The sequence below is a fragment of the Periplaneta americana genome, chromosome 16 (assembly GCF_040183065.1).
Source record: "Periplaneta americana isolate PAMFEO1 chromosome 16, P.americana_PAMFEO1_priV1, whole genome shotgun sequence".
Taxonomy (NCBI): Eukaryota; Metazoa; Arthropoda; class Insecta; order Blattodea; family Blattidae; genus Periplaneta; species Periplaneta americana.
Genome location: NC_091132.1, coordinates 44,309,606 through 44,332,644, shown reverse-complemented (window position 1 = coordinate 44,332,644; position 23,039 = coordinate 44,309,606).

The following is a 23,039-nucleotide window of genomic DNA, read 5'->3' as shown; positions in this document are numbered from 1 at the left end:
TTAACCTTTTAAGGGGTTAGGTACAATTTATAGCAGTAAATTGTTTGAAAATATTCAACATTTTTTTCCCTCCATTATTGTATCTTGTACAATAATAAAATTGGTATGTGTAAAACACTGTCCTTCTGCTATATGAAAAGAATATTTTTACGATTGAAAAAAATTATTTACGCTCTTTTTTTTAAATTCAGAATGGTAGCAGTTACTGTGCAGTGATGAAGCGATTCCCACATAACTGATAAACTTGTTAACTTTTCTCTTCTTTATTGTATTGCTAAAACTCATGTTCACAATATCATGCTCTTTCAACTACATTCCTTAATAAATATTTTTTTTATTTTGTATTAGAAGAAAATACTGATGTCTGGCCATTTTACGTGAATTTATTTTCATCAGACAATCTATCAAAGGCAGAGAAGTGATCTTCCATCATACGGTAGATATGACATGCATAAATACACACAAAAATTGCATTACAGAATGTTTTTGAGTTATGTGGAAAACGCTTCATCACTGCACAGTGAACTGAATTTTGAAAAAAAAAAAAAAATGTAAATAACTTTTTTTAATCGTAAAAATATATATTTCTTTTTTCACATAGCAGAAGGACAGTGTTTTACACATACTAATTTTCATTAATGTACAAGATACAGCAATGGATGAAAAAAAAATGTTGAATATTTCTAAAATTATACTACTGTAAACTGTACCTAACCCCTTAATTGATTTTGTATACAGGGTGTTTCAAAAATATGGGGCATAATTTCAGGTATGTATTTCCCACATGTAGACAATCAAAATAGTTCATTACAACATGTGTCCGGAAATGCTTTATTTCCGAGTTATTGCCTTCACAACATTGAAATTTACCGGAACGTTTTTCTTTCCGCAGATCGTTGCCGTCAAAGGAGACATTAAGAGGGCACTCTGACAGTTCATTCCGAGGCGAAGGTTACATTCAGTGTTGTGTAGGCGTTATACTGTGCGACATGTATTCAAATCAAGAGCTGGCAGAGATACACTTCATGTACGGTAAGGGACGGCAATGCTGCGCTGGCTCGTCGTTTGTACCAGGAAAGGTACCCACAGCGACAATGTCCAGATCGGAAGACATTTGTACGTCTCCATTACCGTCTGTGCGAGTATGGAAAATTTAACTCTCCTGGTTTGGGAAGGGGACGACCAAGATCTACAACTCCAGAAGTATAGGAGGAGATTCTGGAGGCTGTGAACATGACTCCTTCTATCAGCACACGAAGGGTAGCGTTGCAGGTCAATGTTCCTCATACGACTGTCTGGAGACTGTTGAAAGAGTATCAATTGTATCCTTATCATTTGCAATGTGTAAAGGCCCTATCACCAGCAGATTACCCTGCACGAGTTAGGTTCTGTCAGTGGTTCTTGCAGCAGTGTGGTGTAAATCCGAACTTTCCTGCCTTAGTATTATTTACAGATGAAGCACAGTTCACACGAGATGGCATAACAAATTTCCACAATCAGCATGTATGGGCGTATGAAAACCCACGTGCAACTGTTCCATCTCATCACCAGCTGCAGTTCTCCCTCAACATGTGGGTTGGACCCCATGTACTTGTAAACAGACTTACGGGGCAGGCGTACACAAACTTCCTGGAAAACACCATACCTCATGTTTTAGAAGACAATCCACTGATCAATCGTCAACACATTCACTTCTTGCATGATGGCGCTCCTGCACACTTCAGTCGTACGGCTCGCTGGTACTTGGATCGAAGGTTTCCTGATCGATGGATAGGTAGAGGTGGCCCAATTGCTTGGCCTCCACGCTCACCTGATCTGAACCCTCTCGATTTCTACTTGTGGGGCCATTTAAAATCATTGGTTTATTCGTCTCCGGTGCCTGATTTGGAATCCCTTCGGAATCGAATTGTGGCATGTTCTGGGGACATACGCAATACTCCTGGAGTTTGGGATGGTGTTCGCAGGTCAATGAGACATCGATGTGAGGTCTGTATTCAAGCAGGAGGTGGGCATTTTGAACATCTTCTGTAATGACAACGACCTGCGGAAAGAAAAACGTTCCGGTGAATTTCAATGTTGTGAAGGCCGTAACTCGGAAATGAAGCATTTCCGGACACATATTATAATGAACTATTTTGATTGTCTACATGTGGGAAATACATACCTGAAATTATGCCCCGTATTTTTTAAACACCCTGTATTTCATAATATCCTGATTGTATATAACTCTTTATAGTCTGTATTGTCCAGTAGCATTTCTGTGAAGTTAAAAATGTTACAAACTTCTATGATGTGTAATATGACTTTCAATAACATACAATCATATACTTCGCTTAGTGTACAAAACATATTGATGGAATAATGATCTATGTTGCCCGTCCGATAGTACATTTATGAGCGGAATTACGATGTAACGTTTTTGGTCCTTCTGTACAGTTAGCAGATTGTAACATAGACCGTTATTTGGCCGAATGCTTCAATTACGAGTATATTTTTTTTACAATTTCCATCAATCTCTTTCATGGGTATAAAACAATCTCCAACAATCTCCGCTGACACTAATATTAAAAAAAATAAGTGATACAATTAATCTCCATAAATATCTGCCTAGAAATATGACGTAAGTGTATTCACTAATTTTTTCTGCCAGTAAAAACTGAGCAAGGGATTATAATATTTGAAGCCCAAAATATTCGTGAATATCAGAAGCATTGGACAAATTAAATCCATACAGAAATGTCTATTAGATTATGTATGATATAAGTACACAGCCATCAGTTCATTGCCTTCTGATCGCTGCTACAAGCGTGGGCGTATATAAATATTTCTCTGATTGCAATGAGACAAGATACATGATCAGCCCACAAGTCACCGGCTAATATCATGCCTAATTGATTAATGGCTTCTATGCACATAAAGAGGCACGCATTATCTGAAACTGTAACGATCCGCCCACGTTTACAAACACTTCATACCTTATAATTTTCCACCCACAGTGGATAGCGCCAGAGGGGACCTATCAACTCGTCAACTCCCTCCTTCAACCCGGTATGGTCACGGTGAAGGCCTTCGTGCATGCAGGTTATCTTCCTAGACTCGTCTCGTATCTTGCAGTCTTCGGCTTCATTTCATATAATCTAATAAAATATCTATCAGTCCATAGAATTCTGATTGCTATCCAAGTGGCACAGCTAGATATTTACATAACATTAACATAAGATTCAGACTGAGTCATTCTAACAAAAGCAAAATGAGATATTGTATAAAATTATAGCGACAATCTTATCGTCTTGGTTGAATATCTACGTCGAAACTCTTCAATGCAAACGAGATTACATGTCCAGTTGTTATAGTAACCACAACCATAATTGGCTGGTACAATGAACAAAAGGAGACGCGGAGTCAAAGCTTTGAAATATTGTTTAATGCATACAGGAATTCATTTTAAAACGGCTGGTTTATTTTTGTGGCATGTTCCACCGCAGTGTTTCTTCATATGACATGTCGAGTTTCCATACGGGGAGACTTGTGGTCAAGAAGTCTTTACATTCTCTTATGTCCAAGCTATTTCGATACATTATTAATAAGAATGCAATAATAACGAAAGCAGATAAATATGAAAACCATAATCCTATAATATTATAGAAAAAAGAAAGTTTAACATTTAGCTACATTTTATTTTGTCGTTAGTTCTATTGTTAATGGCAGTGTTGGCAGATTGGAAAATGCTGTATTTGCAGTGAAATACCTCGCCTCGGGCAGAAAACTGTGAATGGAAAAATAAATGATGGCTTTAGAAACAGATTCGGCAACTTCTGGACAAAGTTAAATCGTATAATCTATTCGTGATCAACAGTAAGATAAACATAAGCTTATTGTTTAGTCAGCTGTCCGAAGACAGGTCTGAACCTCTCAAGCAACACCAAGAAGGCACCACTTATGAGGCAACTAGGCCAGGAGATAATGGGATAGGTTGGCCGATTCCTTTCTCACTCCATTGCATACATCGTCGACTAGCTACATATTACACTAGTCTGACTTCAGATGCATACAAACAATTCTGCAGTGCTCGGGAAAAGTGACACAAGTCAGTTTCCACAAACCTTTTTTGATAATTTATTGACAACTTACGGAACATCTGCTCGCTTGGAAAATAATACATAAGTATTTCTCCCATTACAATAATTCATACAGAAAACAATCAAATCGACACAAACCAGTGTAAGTTGTCAATAAATTACCCAAAAAAGTTTGTGGAAACTGACTTATGTCACTTTTCCGAAACACTGCAGAATTGTTCTTCCTCTGACACATATCGTCAAGTGAGATGTACTGCATGATAATAGATGTACATATCAGCCAGAACCTCAATCAGAGGATAACATACTGGTATAACATAAGAATTCATTACTTAATTCACAGTTTTGTAAAGCCACAAGAATGCTTTCAACATATCAATCATCAATAAAATTGATGTTCATTTGATTTCATTGCTATAGCTCTGACCTTTCTTTTCTTTACCATGTTCGGTAATTATTGTCTCCTCTTGATGATTCTTGCATGTCTTGCACATTTAAGCTCTTGATCTATAAATAGACTGAAATTTTGTTGATATTCCCTGAAATAAGTTTCTTGTATCACAGTTTTTAGAGTATACTCCTTATATTAACCACAATTTAATTTCCTCACGTTAATACCCCAACATTTCAAAATGTTTTCAATCTGTTAAGCTGATATTTCTCTTTTCAATAAAATTCATAAACTATTGAAACTGACTAAATGTATATTTTCTATTTTAGTGTATGTTTTTTGCGACATTGCATGAAGAATTATTGAATTAATTTCATCACTTGACAATTGGCCAAAACGATTTGTAATGCTTGCCATTGTCGCTGTGTTGCAGTTCATAATGAATCTTAGTTACGTCTATTCGATGACCAGGGAAAGTTGGAAGTAATAAAGTCCAAAACGGTAAAGGTGAACCTGAGGTTGAGATAATTTTCTGAAGTAACACGGCTGTGATTGGTTCATTCTGAGGCTTCCTTTACCGTTATTGGTAGAAAGCAGGAGGACATAACATATTAAGGCTATGGATTGGTGAAAATAACGAGAAAAAACATTAAAAGTGGAAATTTTGTATTAAAGTGTAAAAAATTCAATAATGTTTCACTTTTCTAAATATGTGCTTATTTTGGCCCTGTGACAATTTAAATTCCCCTCAGGACAAATTTAAAAGGACTAGCGCCTGCGTGGAGATGCAGACCTTTAAACTGACACTCAACTGTCATTCTGACAGACTTCGTTCTTTATTCTAATTCATTTTACTTTTTACTCAATTCATATTTCGCGCTGTTATATGGGAGAAAAATGTGTGTGGTAGACCTGTATAGGAAGGAAGGATATCGGTAGTATAGATCAGCGTTTCTCAAACTTTTTTGAAATGGGGACCACCTTTTTAAGTCAGAATAGTTCCATAGACCACCTTACTCTTGTTCCCTCAGAAATCAAATTTATCATTTTTGTAGCATATTTTTTAATACCAGTATATTTAAATTATAAAATAGAACTAATCAATTAAAATTAATTTAATTCAATTTAATTTTATATTAGCAGTAACTAATTAAGTGAAAGTGAAAGTGAAAAGTGAAAGGTGATTGCCATGCGTCATTTCCAATCTCTGAGATTTTCAGCTATAGTGTGATACGCAATTCGACTGATTTTTTTTCCTTCTGTCTTTTTTTAAGGACCACAAAGGCAGACCTCGAGGACCACAGGTGGTCCACGGACCATAATTTGAGAAACGCTGATATAGATCATATACATGTTGTACTTTGATACTAATTTTTTCGATTTTCCAGTTTTCAACATTTTGTAACATTCAAAATGCTCTAATGAAAAAAGTTTTTCTCCAATATCAATTAAATTTTCCACAGAGGTCCCAGAAGCATGTGAAGTAACTGATATGTTTTCTTGTGGTATTGAAAGTATTCAATCAATAATTATGTGTTGAGGACGTGATAACTTTTAAAAAGTTGAAAAATTGACAGCTAAAATAGTAATTTTTTTCTCAAAAAGTAATTCGAAAAATATGGAAAACATGCGTCACAGTTTACATATATCTATCAGGAATAAATTAAATATAAGCTTAAAGAAAAATTATGTAAACTTTGATAATTGAGACAATTATAAATCAGCATTAAATATAACAAAAATTAATTATAAGTAAACTAATTATTGGCTAAGACCACATCGTACACGAGCCTGGATCTTACGGTAGTGGCTAGAAACATTTTTGTTTTATAAATTCAATTTGTACTCACTAGCTAAATAAATAAATAAATAAATAAATAAATAAATAAACAATTAAACAAATAAATAAATACATCAATACATAAATAAATAAATGAAATAAATAAATAAAATAAATAAATATAATAAGTAAATAAATAAATACATCAATAAATCAATAAATAAATAAAATAAATAACTAAAATAAGTAAATAAATCAATAAATCTTTAAATAAATCAATCAATCAATAAATCAATAAATCGATAAATAAATAAATAAACAAAAGGATATAAACAAGTAAACAAATAAATAAATACCTAAATACATAAATAAATAAATAAATATATATAATAAGTAAATAAATACATCAATAAATCAATAAATAAATAAAATAAATAACTAAAATAAGTAAATAAATAAATACATAAATAAATAAATCTTTAAATAAGTAAATAAATCAATAAATCTTTAAATCAATCAATCAATAAATCAATAAATCGATAAATAAATAAATAAATAAATAAACAAAAAGATATAAACAAGTAAACAAATAAATAAATAAATACCTAAATACATAAATAAATAAATAAAATAAATAAATATAATAAGTATATAAATAAATGCATCAATAAATCAATAAATAAATAAAATAAATAACTAAAATAAGTAAATAAATAAATACATAAATAAATAAATAAATCTTTAAATAAGTAAATAAATCAATAAATCTTTCAATAAATAAATCAATCAATCAATAAATCAATAAATCGATAAATAAATAAATAAATAAACAAAAAGATATAAACAAGTAAACAAATAAATAAATACCTAAATACATAAATAAATAAATAAAATAAGTAAGTAAATCAATCAATCAATCAATAAATCAATAATAAAACCAATAAATAAATAAATAAATCAAGAATGAATAAATAAATCAATAAATCTTTAAATAAATATATAAATCAAATAAATCTTTAAATAAATAAATCAATCGATCAATCAATCGATAAATGAATGAATAAACAAATCAATCAATAAATCTAGAAATAAATAAATACATAAATAAATAAATAAATAAATAAATAAATAAATAAATAAATAAATAAATAAATAAATAAATTGGAATATCAAAGTAAAAATTTGTGTCTTGCATGTCCACATTGTAAGAATTATGTGGTAAAATTTTCAGAGTAATTACTATAAAAATGTAGAGATTAAAAATTTCACATATGCATAGTCTGAAGTGAAATATGTCATAATGGTGTGACAGTAGTATCGTAATGTTGAAGACCGTAGTGATCTAAAATTATTATAATTTAATTACAATGCCGCACCTTCTTACACTTAGTAAACTCGCAGTCAGCAACTTCGATAAACACAGAAGCTACGAGAAAGTGACAGAACAACGTCGACATAACAACACTAGCAAAGAACGGTTTATGGCTTCCATCCTCATTTACGTTTTCAGTTTCGTGACGTTGAAAACTACCCGCCCCGCGAGTGGGCTGATTGGCCAGATCCTGCCCACGGGGGGTAATTCACCTGCCAGCAGCGCACTGCAAGAATTTTAATTGCTGCGGCTGAATCCGCTGGGATGCATCTTGCTGCACACGTCACAACACGTGAACAATATTGATGACGGACATTAACCATCGTAATTGAGAGATCTCGATAAAATTTCGCCATAAATCTCTACTTCGACTTCGTTAGTATCGTTATCTCCAACTGACGTGAATGTTGTTTGCGCCTTGTTGGACATCAGCAATATAAATATGACTAATTGTGATGCCAGAGACGATTGCAGGAGAGGCTGGGTACACATACAGTACAATAACAGTTACTTACTTACTGGCTTTTAAGGAACCCGGAGGTTCATTGCCGTCCTCACATAAGCCCGCCATTGGTCCCTATCCTGAGCAAGATTAATCCAGTCTCCACCATCACATCCCATCTCCCTCAAATCCATTTAATATTATCTTCCCACCTACGTCTCGGCCTCCCCAAGGGTCTTTTTCCCTCTGGCCTCCCAACTAACACTCTATATGCATTTCTGGATTCGCCCATACGTGCTACATGTCCTGCCCATCTCAAACGTCTAGATTTTATGTTCCTAATTATGTCAGGTGAAGAATACAATGCGTGCAGCTCTGCATTGTGTAACTTTCTCCATTCTCCTGTAACTTGATCCCTCTTAGCCCCATATATTTTCCTAAGAACCTTATTCTCAAACACCCTTAATCTCTGTTCCTCTCTCAAAGTGAGAGTCCAAGTTTCACAACCATAAAGAACAACCGGTAATATAACTGTTTTATAAATTCTAACTTTCAGATATTTTGACAGCACACTGGATGATAAAATCTTCTCAACCGAATAATAACAGGTATTTCCCATATATATTCTGTGTTTAATTTCCTCCCGAGTGTCATTTATATTTGTTACTGTTGCTCCAAGATATTTGAACTTCTCCACCTCTTCGAAAGATGAATCTCCAATTTTTATAGTTCCATTTCGTACAATATTCTGGTCACGAGACATAATCATATACTTAGTCTTTTCGGGATTTACTTCCAACCCTATCGCTTTACATGCTTCAACTAGAATTTCCGCGTTTTCCCTAATCGTTTGTGGATTTTCTCCTAGCATATTCACGTCATCCGCATAGACAAGAAGCTGATGTAACCCATTCAATTCTAAACCCTGTCTATTATCCTGAACTTTCCTAATGGCAATAACAGTTACTATGTGATATTACAGCATTTTTAACGAACTGATATAGGAGGTGATTCACGAGAATTTACCGTCCTTTACGGAGCTTATTTCTGAAGACATTTTGAGCAAAAAATGTCATATAAACATAGTTCCTATTCTCAATACTTTCAGAGTTACACTAATTAAAAGTTGTTTGTAAAATACGTTTTTTTTTCTTTAGTTTGAAGGTAAAAAACAATACAAATAGAGAATGAACCATTCAGAAGTATCATTTCTTTAATTGGCAAGTATTATGAAGCTAAAAATGTGCTGTGAACTCCTTAGTTGCTTCGTACAGACATTTTTTTCTATTTTTAACTAGAAAATTACATTATTCTTACGCATTTATCACAACAATTATTACAAATCACACCACTTCCACCGACTTAATTATTTGCAGTTCAATGTTGCATTGTAATTTACAGTCTTGGAGAGTTTACAACACATTTTAAAAAATGCCGCCGTCCGCTTGAGTACACTTGGCCGCACACGTGTGAACGGCACTCGTCGCTGTACGTAACTGCATACGGCTAGCTTTGATTTCCGTAGCGCTCGCGCTGGCTGCGCGCTGACTAACGTAAGATCACGCGTTCACAGCAATGCGTTCCAATAACGAAACGTAACTCTGTTAATACTGAGAATAGGACCCATGTTTATATGGCATTTCTTGCTCAGAATGTCTTCGGAATTAAGCTCCGTAAAGGTCGGTAAATTCTCTCGAATCACCGTACATATCTCAATTTCTCTAACTTCTCAGGTGAGCAATTTCAAAATTTGCGCTCCGTTCGGTCGGTTAGTATACAAGGTGGAAGTGAAATAACCTTGCAGATTGAAAGTGACGATAGAGTATGCGTAAATGAATAGAAAACCTACATTACGTTTTGTGATTAAATGCACTGTTAATTAGAAAATTAAGTTCGAAGTTTCAGCAGTCCGACAACATCGCCGCCAACACACGCTTCTCGTGATATACATGTAAGATGTCAACTAACTCGGTAACTCTGTGTGTCTCGCTACATGAGCTGGCTCTGTGTTGCAACAACTCGAAACGTGTAATTTCTTGAATTTAGAGGATTTTAAAATTGGATTTACATGAAAACCGTCCACAATATTGAAATACGCCAGAGTGATAAATTATTCTTTATTAGTTTTCCTATCAAAATGGGCAAAAATCACGACCCTTGTCACAATAGTTACCGAATAAGAGATTGTTGAACATTTGAGAACAAACTATTAACTTTCCACCAATATGACATTATTTTTTTTTTGTTACAACAACATGAGCTATTCGCTCTGGAAATCTGCAGGGTTATTTCACTTCCTACCTGAATAGCCTCTTATAAGAACTGTGATTGCGAGATTATTAAATATCAATTGTTTATTTACCTTGAAATTTAAATAGCAGAGACTATTCATATATGGTTTGAGAATTTTAGTTTCAGTTCACAGTTTAATGCCACTTTAAAGACTACTGTGAAGGAACGGGCTATTGTTAGAGTTATTCCAATATTACATCCTATTCAATGAACGATAAGTTACATATACAGTAAAAGACATATCTAATTTTATATTCTGCTAAAAGGTTGGTATTTTCAGAAACGATATGATGATTTTAATTAAAATGAAATTATTTATTCAACATCCAACTTAACCTAGAGAGATTATTAATGCAATTGAACGTTTTTACGTTTCAAATAACGCAAGAAATGCGACATAGAAACCCAAAATACTGGGATTATAATGTGTATCATTTTAAAGGGAAATATAAATCTAAGTAACATTTCAAACGTCTTTACTGTAAACAGTTTCATTAGTTGAATAGGCACGATAAATAAAACATCATAATTACAATCATTCCGCCATCTTTGAATAGTATATCTTCTTAAAAAGAATCGTGAAGAAAGAATTGCAAATACTATATAAATAATCATTCCAAAATCTTTGTTTTGTTTATAAAGTAGGCCTACATTAATTAAAGAATTGCAAATAATAATATTCAGTTTTCTAAAGGATATCTAGTTTAGAAAACACGTTACTTAAACAAAAACAATTAAATTCATATCATGGTTTCTGAACATACATACTTATTAAGTGCAAATTCTGAATTTTGAATCTTGTTTCGTTAAAAATTGACGTGTTTTCTGTCGTCGAGAAATAAAGTTTATTTGTGAAAGGATTCAGTAATTCTGCAGTGTTGTTACCGCAGTCATTTAGCAATAAAACTAATGCAGTTGTATATCCACCTTCAAGAGCCAGCATTTTTTCAATTTTATTTCAAGAACAAACGATGGAGACTAACCAATTACTGCTTCGAATTTTACGTCCATAAAAGAACATCTTGTCCGTCGCTGATTATCTTGCATCCTTGAGCTATAATATTCAGGTAGGCACTAAACAATTTTTTATCTGACTTACCTTGTTGAATAAAATAAGTCTATTACATTCAAGGTTACGAATTTTTTTTTTCCATGTAGACCATTGCCAATGTCTGTCTGAATTCTAAAGGTATTATAAAACACCATAACCCTGTGCGCGACAGCCCACACAGGGTGCCAGTCTATCAAAATACTGCAGGTCGTATTCCTCAGAAGAGGTGAATTATCAACCAACTAGTATGGAGATAACGTACAATTAGCAAGACGATCCTTTCAGCCGTTATGGCTGGCTCGAGGAACCTGATTTCTCTACTCACTATAGCCTAGCTGTCCAAATTCATGACGATGTTGGGTAGTCTCCGGTCCAATACACTGGCCGAAATTTAATGAGGAAATTATTTACTCGTAAGGCCGTTTGCGTTACGTTTCGTTACGATGAAGTTCGTTTAAAGGTTGACAAATACAAGCTCCATATATTTAATAACGGTCAATGTTAAAATGAACGAACGCTAGACGGCGCTGAGTCGACATTGCCAAGGTCTAGCTTCCACAAACGCAAAGAAACGTAAGTTGAACGTCATCCAATCACGAATCAGAAGTGCTGCGGCGCGCTTCATTTATTTTCACCTCTTCTTTCATTGTAGATGCAGCCATATATCTACTGAAATATTAAATAAAAATTACATAATACGAGGAACGATTTTTGATTGAATATGTAAGGTCACATGAATATATTTTCTCTATATGGCATAAAACACAATTTGTTTAAAATTGAAAATAATAGGCAGCAAACATGAAAACATTCTATCACCTAATTAAAAATTTGTACTACGCATTTCTCTTTAGCGTACTGGTAAAATGAAAGGGCGGATTCAAACCAGGGATTAACTTATTACTTTTATGCTCGACCATACCGAAATTTACTAATTATACACCTGGTAGCAGTCCTTTAATGCATGTCATTAAAGTACACCTACTCATTAAAGTACAGGTGTTCAGCCAATGACAACTCAGCTTACATGTGTTCAGCCAATGACAAGTCAGCTTTGTACCGTTATAAAACCGCAAGTATCGAAAATTCTCGGATATGCAATCGAAAGAGAATTAGCGAAAAGTCACGGAGGCTGGAAATCCAATACTGTCGCAGAAGGTTATGTTCTGTTACTATAATAATTAGCGTTAATTGTAAATAATATTCAAATAAATTCAATTTGTCATCTCGTTTTTCAATGTCGAATTCAATAATCAAGGTTATAATATTATAATATTATCAAGTTTAACGGGATTACATCAAGGTCAATGACATTACTGTTCCTCGGAAAAAATCAATACTTTCGCGTCTGCGCACATCTCACAATTCACGACCTAGAACAAGGTCACTTCTGATCTTGTCAGATACAAATAAAATGTATACATCTGAATACCGGTAATTTCAAGTTATAAATATGGTCGAGCATAAAAAGTCGTATGAAACTCGCCTATAATGGTAATTAAGAAGCTCGCATGAAAATTATGAAACGAGCGCAAGCGAGTTTCATAAACATCCATACTCCCTTCTTAATTACTGTCATTATAGGCTCGTTGCATAATGTACTATTTTACCTTTTTCATCATCTATTTACATTATTTTAGATATGTTATTTTATTTTAAGCCGAAATAAAGGGGATGTTACTACATAAATAATATATCCGTAATTCGCACTAGTCTATCTATTTAGTAGTATATGGTTGTATTATTATTATTATTATTATTATTATTATTATTATTATTATTATTATTGCATTATCATTATCGTCATATTATTCTGTCGTAACATATTTTTGTAATATCGGTATTTTATTTATGTTAGGCCTAATACACAACCTCTGAACGATCGGTAGAAGTTCAAGGTACGGACGGAAACAATGTAACGTAACGCAAACGAATGTTCATCGTAATCCTAGCTTAAAGATACGAATCAGCTCTCATTTCGTAACTTCATTAAATTGTACAACACAGGACGTTTTCACATTATAACAAATTTAATAACATTTAGTAATCAATATAGTTTCCATTAAAACTTATTTAGTACTAAATTGTATCAACTATTTCGTTTATATGTCGTCATTCCATTTTGGGCAATGAAATGTAATGAAATTTTGAATCCCAACCAGTCACAGTCATACATCGCGAAAATTTCTGCAGCTCGATTTATCATTATCAATCTATCGCATGGTCGTTCGTTTGTTTAGTCAGTGTCGCCAACTGTTTCCACGTAAATAGATGGACATAAATCCATTGTACTAAATAAAGTGCGAAATTCTACTTCCACACCTACATCTTCATCTTCTAATTTCATCTCCATTGAATCTAAAGAAAATCACATTCCTTCATAACAATTGTTCATTTGATTAATGTATTAATCAGGTTAATTTGTAATTACACTATAAAATGTTTAAATTAAATTATGATTTCAGCTGATAATGAAAACGTATTTCTGTTATAATAACAAGAGAAAAGCGCAGTACATATAATTAACATTTTAAACCTGTATTTCGCTTTTCTCAATTGGCATTACTGAACAACATTCAATTTCTTTATTGCAGTAATCGTTATTCATCTATTTCGACTTCACAATGCCTGAATAGGTTAAGGCTTCATAAATATACAATTATTAATATTTTGTGAGCGAATTTTAAGGATATATTATTTAAATGTTTATTTTATTCACGAAATAGTCCTAATAAATGTCACTCGAGGTCTGAGACATTACTATAGAAAATTTGGAGCAATATTATTCCAAAGTCTAAGCAAAACTGCACTGTATTTACTTACTTACTTACTTACTGGCTTTTAAGGAACCCGGAGGTACATTGCCGCCCTCACATAAGTCCGCCATTGGTCCCTATCCTGAGCAAGATTAATCCAGTCTCTACCATCATATCCCACCTCCCTCAAATCCATTTTAATATTATCCTCCCATCTACGTCTCGACCTCCCCAAAGGTCTTTTCCCCTCTGGCCTCCCAACTAACACTCTATATGCATTTCTGGATTCGCCCATACGTGCTATATGCCCTGCCCATCTCAAACGTCTGGGTTTAATGTTCCTAATTATATCAGGTGAAGGATGCAATGCGTGCAGCTCTGCGTTGTGTAACTTTCTCCATTCTCCTGCAACTTCATCCCTCTTAGCCCCAAATATTTTCCTAAGAACCTTATTCTCAAAAACCCTCAATCTATGTTCCTCTCTCAAAGTGAGAGTCCAAGTTTCACAGCCATACAGAATAACCTGTAATATAACTGTTTTATAAATTCTTTCAGATTATTTGACAACAGACTAGATGACAAAAGCTTCTCAACCGAATAATAACAGGCATTTCCCATATTTATTCTGCATTTAATTTCCTCCCGAGTGACATTTACATTTGTTACTGTTGCTCCAAGATATTTGAATTTTTCCACCTCTTCGAAGGATAAATCTCCAACTGCACTGTAATGGTAACTAAGTGACAAGTGCACTGTAAAGGGTCTATTTCAGTATAGTTTTGTGTTATGAAGAATGGTTTCGCTAGCAACAAGTTTATATGTGGGAATTCTAACTTTCAAGTTCTAACAATAGCTATGAGTACTTAAAAAGAAAACAATCGTGCAAAAAATTAAATTTTTTCTGCCAAATTCTTCTTACTTCCCGGCCTTTTATAATGTAGTAGACAGGACTGCAAAATGATGCTCCTTAGCAAATGGAAAGCGGCGTCGTTTGGTGTCGTGACAAGAGGTATCCAGTGAATATATCTAGTCCGCGAAATGTCACATTTACAACTTCTATCTCGTATCCCTTGCTACCTAATGATCTTGTTTAAAATATTACATGAGATTCTGGGTATCAGCGGGAAGTACTACAACATTAAATAGGTGGGTCTAATATAGAGAATTTAAATAGATTATAATAGAACTCAGATTCCGAATGCATATTTATATACTTACAAATATTCAGAAACACATTTACCGAAATTATATGCAATTTCCACGTAACGATATAAGAAAAACTTGTCCCCTACAATATATCATCTTTCTGCATAATTATGTAAGTTCAAATCTCTTAACAAGGTTTCTTCTGATGGAACATAACTTTTAAGTGACAATACACATATATCAGCGATGTGGAACTGCTTAGAAATTCAAAGTTACAAGAAACACCCAATATATTTTCTTAACTATTCGATTTCTCATAAGACAAGTTGAATTATACATTTAACGAATAAGTATAATACATCTATGCCAGTCACTCTAAAATTAATTGCGAAAAAATCACTCTTTACTTTGATATATGGATGTATGACATATATTTTGAATACTAAATGGATAATTATTATAACAGAGAGAGTACACAATAATTCTTCTTCATTCTGTCGCGTTACGATCCTCTTGAAGGGCCAGAAACTGCCGAACATTTGAGCCCATTCTTTAACCTCGAATCCTCAATTCCTTCATGTCTTCGACTTTTTCCAACCATTTCTTTCTTGCCTTCCCTTACATAATTCTCATTTCACCTGGCTTTCGTTTCCATATATTTTGAAGTAACGTTTTTCTCACTTATCTTTTGTACAGAACAAGAAAAAAAATTTGGGTCACCTGAATTTTCTAAGTTTCAGTTATAGCATACTGCGCATGCTCAGTAAGCACTGAGTATGTTATAACTGGAACTTGAAAAATTCAGGTGGACCAAATTTTGTTTCTGATTCTGTATATATCTAATCCACTTCATTTGTAAACTTTTAATCTGTCCTAAAATACGTGGATTACAGTGCAAATTATGACGTTCTTCATTATATCAGATTTTACACGCATCATTTTCGATTTTCGAGCCAAACATTTCTCTTAGATATTTTCCTCTCCTAAATACCAAACAAGCTCTCGCCCTTCTTTAACGTATACCAGGTTATTGATATAATAATTACAATAATTTCCCTCTTTTTTATGTATGATTTTAGATTTCACTGAAGGATAGAGAATTCAATAATATAATATGTTTCATTCTATTATTATTATTATTATTATTATTATTATTATTATTATTATTTTCCTCCTGCGAGAGGCGATTCTTTGTTTGTTTTATTAGGTTTGAAGATCTCGACGGCGAAAAAAATCGAAAAATCGAAAAATCGAAGGAGAATTGGGAGGAAAATTTAAATGGTACGCAAAACGCGTCCTTGCAAGGGGTTGGGGGCTGTACAAAACTAAATATGTGAGCTCCAAGCCTGTTGGCCACTAGTCTCACTCCGGGTTACGCTGCTCCCCTGAAGGAGCTCTAGAAAATTTTGAAGGGGAAGCCGAAATTGGACGTAACCTCTTAGGTACCACATACGCGAGGGGGGCTGAGATTGATCAATTGATCACGGAACTGGGCGAGGAGTTGGCTGGTGTTTGCCGTTAGGATGGGAAGACGCCGTCATCTGTTGTTCGATGACAAAGCATGTGAAGGCCGTCGGAAGAAGCGCCGTGAAATCTAATCTGCAATTTGAGAGGTCCCTGTCCTTTCAATTTGCGACTTATTGAGTGACCTCGTATATTTAATAGACTATTAATATTATCTGAACTAGGGCGTACATCGTTTATAATAAAGGTGGAATATATATGGTGAAGGATATAGGTCCGTGGCCCATTTCTTATAGGGCTCATCCCGACATTTGTCTTACGCCTGAGGAAAACCACGGAATACCTTAGGCGAGATGAGTTGTCTCATGTATAGGAGACTAGCCAATTTGGCTATTATGTAGGAGGTGATTGTTATCATGAGCCTTGTTGAATCGTCTCAATTTTGAGACAAGCCATTTGGCTATATGATGGCTCAATTACGAAGAGGGGGGAGAGATGTAATTAGTTAATTAATTTAAAGTAATTAGGGAGATTAATGGGGATATGAGTGCAGGTCCGTGGCCCATTTCTTTTAGGGCTCATCCCGACATTTGTCTTAGCGCCTTAGGAAAACCACGGAAAAACCTTAGGCAGGATGAAGGTTTGAAGACGATAGGGTTTTGTTTATAATAGAAGAACAGCAGTAGCTTACTAGGAGAAATAAACAAACATTGTTAAAATGAGTTCAAACGAGGATTCAGATGTTGAAAATGCTGCAAATTCTGCAATTGAATATTTAGTACCATCGAAATCCCGCGTGAGATGTGGAGTGTAATATAAAAAAATTTGAAAATTGATGTTCCAAGAAAAATGTTACAGTTATTGTTAGTTATTTTATATTATTTATTTATTTATTTATTTATTTATTTATTTATTTATTTATTTATTTATTTATTTATTTATTTAACCTGGTACACATATGTATAATTTATTTTGACCTGCTGTTCACATTTTATTATGCATTTTCCTTTCTTTCTGTATGTTATATATTATGTCTGATTTCTACTTACTTGTTGTTTACATTACATTATTATTATTTTATTCAGTTTTGTGTGTAAAATTGTAGTGTACTCTGTAAATTTTTAGTGTTTTTTTTTTGTAACGCAGTTTTACTCCTGGTTGAGTGTTAGAGAAGGCCGCATGGCCTTAACTCTGCCAGGTTAAATAAATTATTATTATTATTATTATTATTATTATTATTATTATTATTATTATTATTATTATTATTATAAGGCCATCAGGCCTTTTCTTTCCCTCTACCAGGTGATTACAACTACAATATTAAGAATACAATTACAATGGTTAATGTTTATAATAAATAAAATCAAATCCATTTTATTTACTTTAATGTGTTTCACATTACGCAACTAGTTAGGTAATGGCAGTATCATTACCTAATTAGTTGCGTAATAGAAGTGTCATTACCTAAAGTAGTCATAGAAAAATTATCTTATATTTGTACCTTATTTATGCGTAGTTCTGAGTTGTACGTAAAATGAATCATTCTCCTGCAATTACGTACAACCCAAGTTTTACTGTCGTATATTTAACATATATAAATATGTCACAATTAGACTTTTTTTTTAATCTTAAGGAGACACTTCGCTGAAATAATGGTGAAAAATTAAGATAATCCACTTAAAAATTTATAGTAACTCTCTATTTAGATTGAGCTCAAAGAGTCTAATTAATTTACATTCTCATGACTCTTTTCAAGATTTTGAGCCAATATGAACTAAACATTTTGAACATTTTGTTGCAAGAAGCCCTCTTAGTGACGTCAATATAAAATATATTTCAACAAATTTCACTTCAAAACTACTAGTCCAATGGCACTAAATTTTGTACAGATGATAGTGCTGAAGCATGATTAAAAATTTTGGACGAAAATTGTAGAAGTTTTAAAAATTACATAAGTGTCCCCTTAAATCTGGCTTCCTCCGGAAGGAAGAAAAGCTGTTGCGTTTTGTGCAGTAGATTTTCGTCACGTGAAAGGACCTTGCCGCTTAGAAAGATGTCCAAAATTCGTTATTCGCTCACGTGGAAATTTACAGGCATCACAATGGACCCGTACCAATAGCAGAATTGCGCATAGGTTTGTTTAAACTTCGACCTTCTAATCCATCTATTCATCCATACACTTTCTGAATGTTCAAGTTAGTTGCTGGATTACTGTTTACGTTTGTTTCTATTGTGAATTTAGGCTTACTATTAATTCATTACGCTGTCAAGACTACGCAGATATATTAACACATTAGAATACATTAATTCTTTTTGAAACAAAAGAAGAAAGGATTCTCGGGAATTCTAAGTGAGATAGTAGACCTTCTATCTACTTGGTTCCGAAGTCCACATTCCTAACTAGAGAATTCACTCTATTAAATGTTGCCTTCTCGTGTCTGAGTGAAACGAATTATTCTGTTTCAATATTAACTTCGCACAAATGTGTAGGTCTAATATTTTCCAGCAAACAATGTGACACTTCTCCGAAATGAAACTTATTTAGTCACGGAACATGTTTAAAACTGTGAAACAAAATAATATAATGGACATTTGAAAAGGTATTTTCGAATTGGTGCAACGAGATTTTGTGCGTTATGTCATTGCGCAATTAAATTTATTCAAAATGCGTAAATCAGTGGGAGTGGGGCCGTCATTAGAAAGTGCTCATACTGTGTAGTATTGGGTTGTTCATTTCGTCCAAACCAGTGATGGAAATTGAATCGAATTTTTTTTTTTTTTGTAAAACAACACATGCCAGAAACAACTGGTTTTGAGATAAACAGGAAATTCTTCTTAAAAAATTATTTGAAATGAAATACAAATTAAATACTCGTATGTTGTATATACTTAGGAAAAGTGTAGGGAATGTACATTCTAAATAAAACAGTTCTAACGAGCTGTGTTAGAAAATTAATTGCAATGAATCATTTTCAATCCATTCGCTATGAAGGAATTATCAATACAGGCCCCTAAAATACATTAATGAAATTCATTTTACTTTAAGTTCCTAAGAATACTCCTCTTTTATTTCTATCTTCTATCCATAGCTAAAGAATATTATTAAATGGAGCATTTATAAAACATAGATAATGAATGTGTATCACGCAGAGCTGAATAAAAATAAAAAAAATCGCTCCAATTTTAAAATAATTAATCAAACATTAATTGCAAAGAAACTGTAATAATTACTGACGGATCGCAAACAATTTTCAATGGAGAAATTATGTATTCCAGCTTCTAAAAAGCATTCACAAACATTATTTATTTGAACTAACTTCCCAACAATATTAAGTATTTTTCGAACTGTATCTTCTTTCAATGCTGAGGAACCTGTAATATTTCGTCCAATCTAAAGAATATCACAACATTAATTATTTATAAGTTGAATGAAACAATTGATTAACATAGAGTCAACAATAAAGGTAGTTCAACTAACCGATTTTTCCGAGGTAGTAAGATTTCGTACGTCTATTTCGTTTAGCCTACATGACGTCATTTCATTTTCGCCCAATGAAGTGTAATGAAATTTTGAATTCCAACCAATCACACTCATACATAGTGATAATTTCTGCAGCTAGATTTATCACTATCAATTTAACGCATGGTCGTTCTTTTGTTTAGTCAGTGCTGCCAACTGTTTCCACGTAAATCGATGAGCATGAATCCATTGTACTAAATAAAGTGCGAAATCATACTTGCACATCTACATCTTCATCTTCTAATTCCATGTCCATTGTATCTAAAGAAAATGTCACTCCTTCGTAACAATTGTTCATTTCATTAATGTATTAATCAGGTTATTTGTAATTTTATATTATAAAACGTTTAAATTAAATTATGATTTCAGAAGATTATAAAAACGTATTTCTGTTATAAAAACAAGAGAAAAGCGCAGTACATGTAATTAACATTTTTAAACTTGTATTTCGCTTTTCTCAATTGGCATTACTGAATAACATTCAATTTTTTTATTGCAGTAATCGTTATTCATCTATTTCGACTTCGCAATGTCCGAATAGATTAAATATCCATAAATACACAATTATTAACATTTTGTGAACGAATTTTAGGGATATATTATTTACTTTTTTATTTGATTCACGAAATAGTCCTAATAAATGTCACTCGAGGTCTGAGATTACTATAGATAATTTCGAGTAGTCTCAAATCGCTATCGATTATTGCTCGTCACGTCATGTTTTCGAAAGTTCCGATGTTTTTAGCGTATTGTCATAACTACATCAACTACTAACTCTTCATAGTGGCTTCGAATAGCAAGATTTACAGTAGAACTCATGCTTCAGGAATGCTTCAATATTAGGTTCAAGAACAAATGTTCCATGCGTAATATATTGAAAATATTCTACTCACAATAAGCATGTTGTCTTCTTTCTGCACAGAGTAAGCGTCGAAGATGTTACCTCCCAGGAGTTCTGCAAGAACACGAACACACTTATAGCTTCCGTACCCTACAGACAAGATATAAAATATTAGCCATTACTGTTTCATAAATCTTTAATATAACCAAAATCCTAACAAGGAAACCTTTCACAACAAGGCGAAACATAATAGGTACCAGCAGGGGGCTTGTGCCCACCCAAAAGTTAATCCGTGAACAAACGTCGGTCCTCTAAATCAACACAAATATTGAAAATGTAACTAAAACTTATTTCAAAACAATTAAAAGAAGAAAGTCGCTCGTAGAAATTGAACATTTTTGTATTATACCGGGTGTTTGAGGCCTTTATAAATTATTCAAAATACAGCTTTAAGAAATCTGTTAGATTTTCATTATTTGACTCTAATTAAATATCTATATCAATTTTCTTTCTTTAGTTCTACCAGTTTAATTAATTATCAAATTAAGTGCTGCTATTTTCATGTATAAAGTTACTAACAATTTAGAACATAGCAATATTATTAATATATGTATTTTTCTTTTTGTCTTGTTGAATAAGTATATAAAGTACACTTATTCAACAAGACAAAAAGAAAACATTTTTTGCTAAGCATGGTTCAGTAACTTATAGTACGAAAGGAATTAAGCATTTTTTAATAACTTACAATCATCTTCTTTTAGAACACAAAGTTTTACTAAATTCCCGGTGTTTTAAGAAATATTAAAAAAATGTCTTTGAGAATATTATTTATTTTAATTCTCGGTTGGTTTATTTATTTGATTCTTTCAAACATTTACTTCTTTCTCCCTAAAACTTTAATGTTACCTTACAGTTCTGCAGTGCTCGGGAAAAGTGACACAAGTCAGTTTCCACAAACCTTTTTTTGATAATTTGACAACTTACGGAACATCTGCTAGCTTGGAAAAAAATACATAAGTATTTCTCCCATTACAATAATTCATACAGAAAACAATAAAATCGACATAAAACAGTGTAAGCTGTCAATAAATTATCAAAAAAAGTTTGTGGAAACTGACTTATGTCACTTTTCCCGAGCACTGCAGAGATCTTAGGCCTATTTATTTTCCTTCTTTAATTCTTGTCACATTGTATGTTTTTCATAGACTGTAGTTTCAAATATTATTTTTATTATTTTTATTACTCTTTCATCTGCAGTTTCAAGTTTTGTTAAATTATATTGTATAACATATGTATCTGTTTTTCTATATACTCTCTAAATTTGAGTTCTTACTCTTCGGTCATACTCATTAAATAAAAAAATAAAAACTAAGAAAACGTCCTATCTCGAATAATTTTAGATGTGCAGGGAATACGAATTTGAGGAAAATCACATCGATTTAGTTTTCGAGGGGGAAAATCAAAACCACTGCTGATTGAATTTTCTACTCCACTCTCTCACTCCCACACACACACGTTTGAATTTCAAATTGCATTCTTATCTTCAGACACACCATTTTAAATGGGATAGTAGCCCCTATCCGTCTATCCGAAAAAGAAAAAAAAAATAAATAAAAATAATAATAATAATAATAATAATAATAATAATAATAATAATAATTCTGCTCTTTCTGAGATATAGCCAGAAACGTATCATTTAATGAATTAAATTTAAGTTGATATTAGACCTTACTACGAAGATACTGTGTGTAAAATGTTGTTTGCTTGGCATGACTGGTGTTTCTGTTGTGGAATTGTCCGGCGCGGCGTCCCCCCCCCCCAGTTTTTTCATATACGCTGTACCATCTTAGGTCATATCGCGTGTGTAGGATCTTTGGATACATGTAAGTAGGCTGTGAACTATTA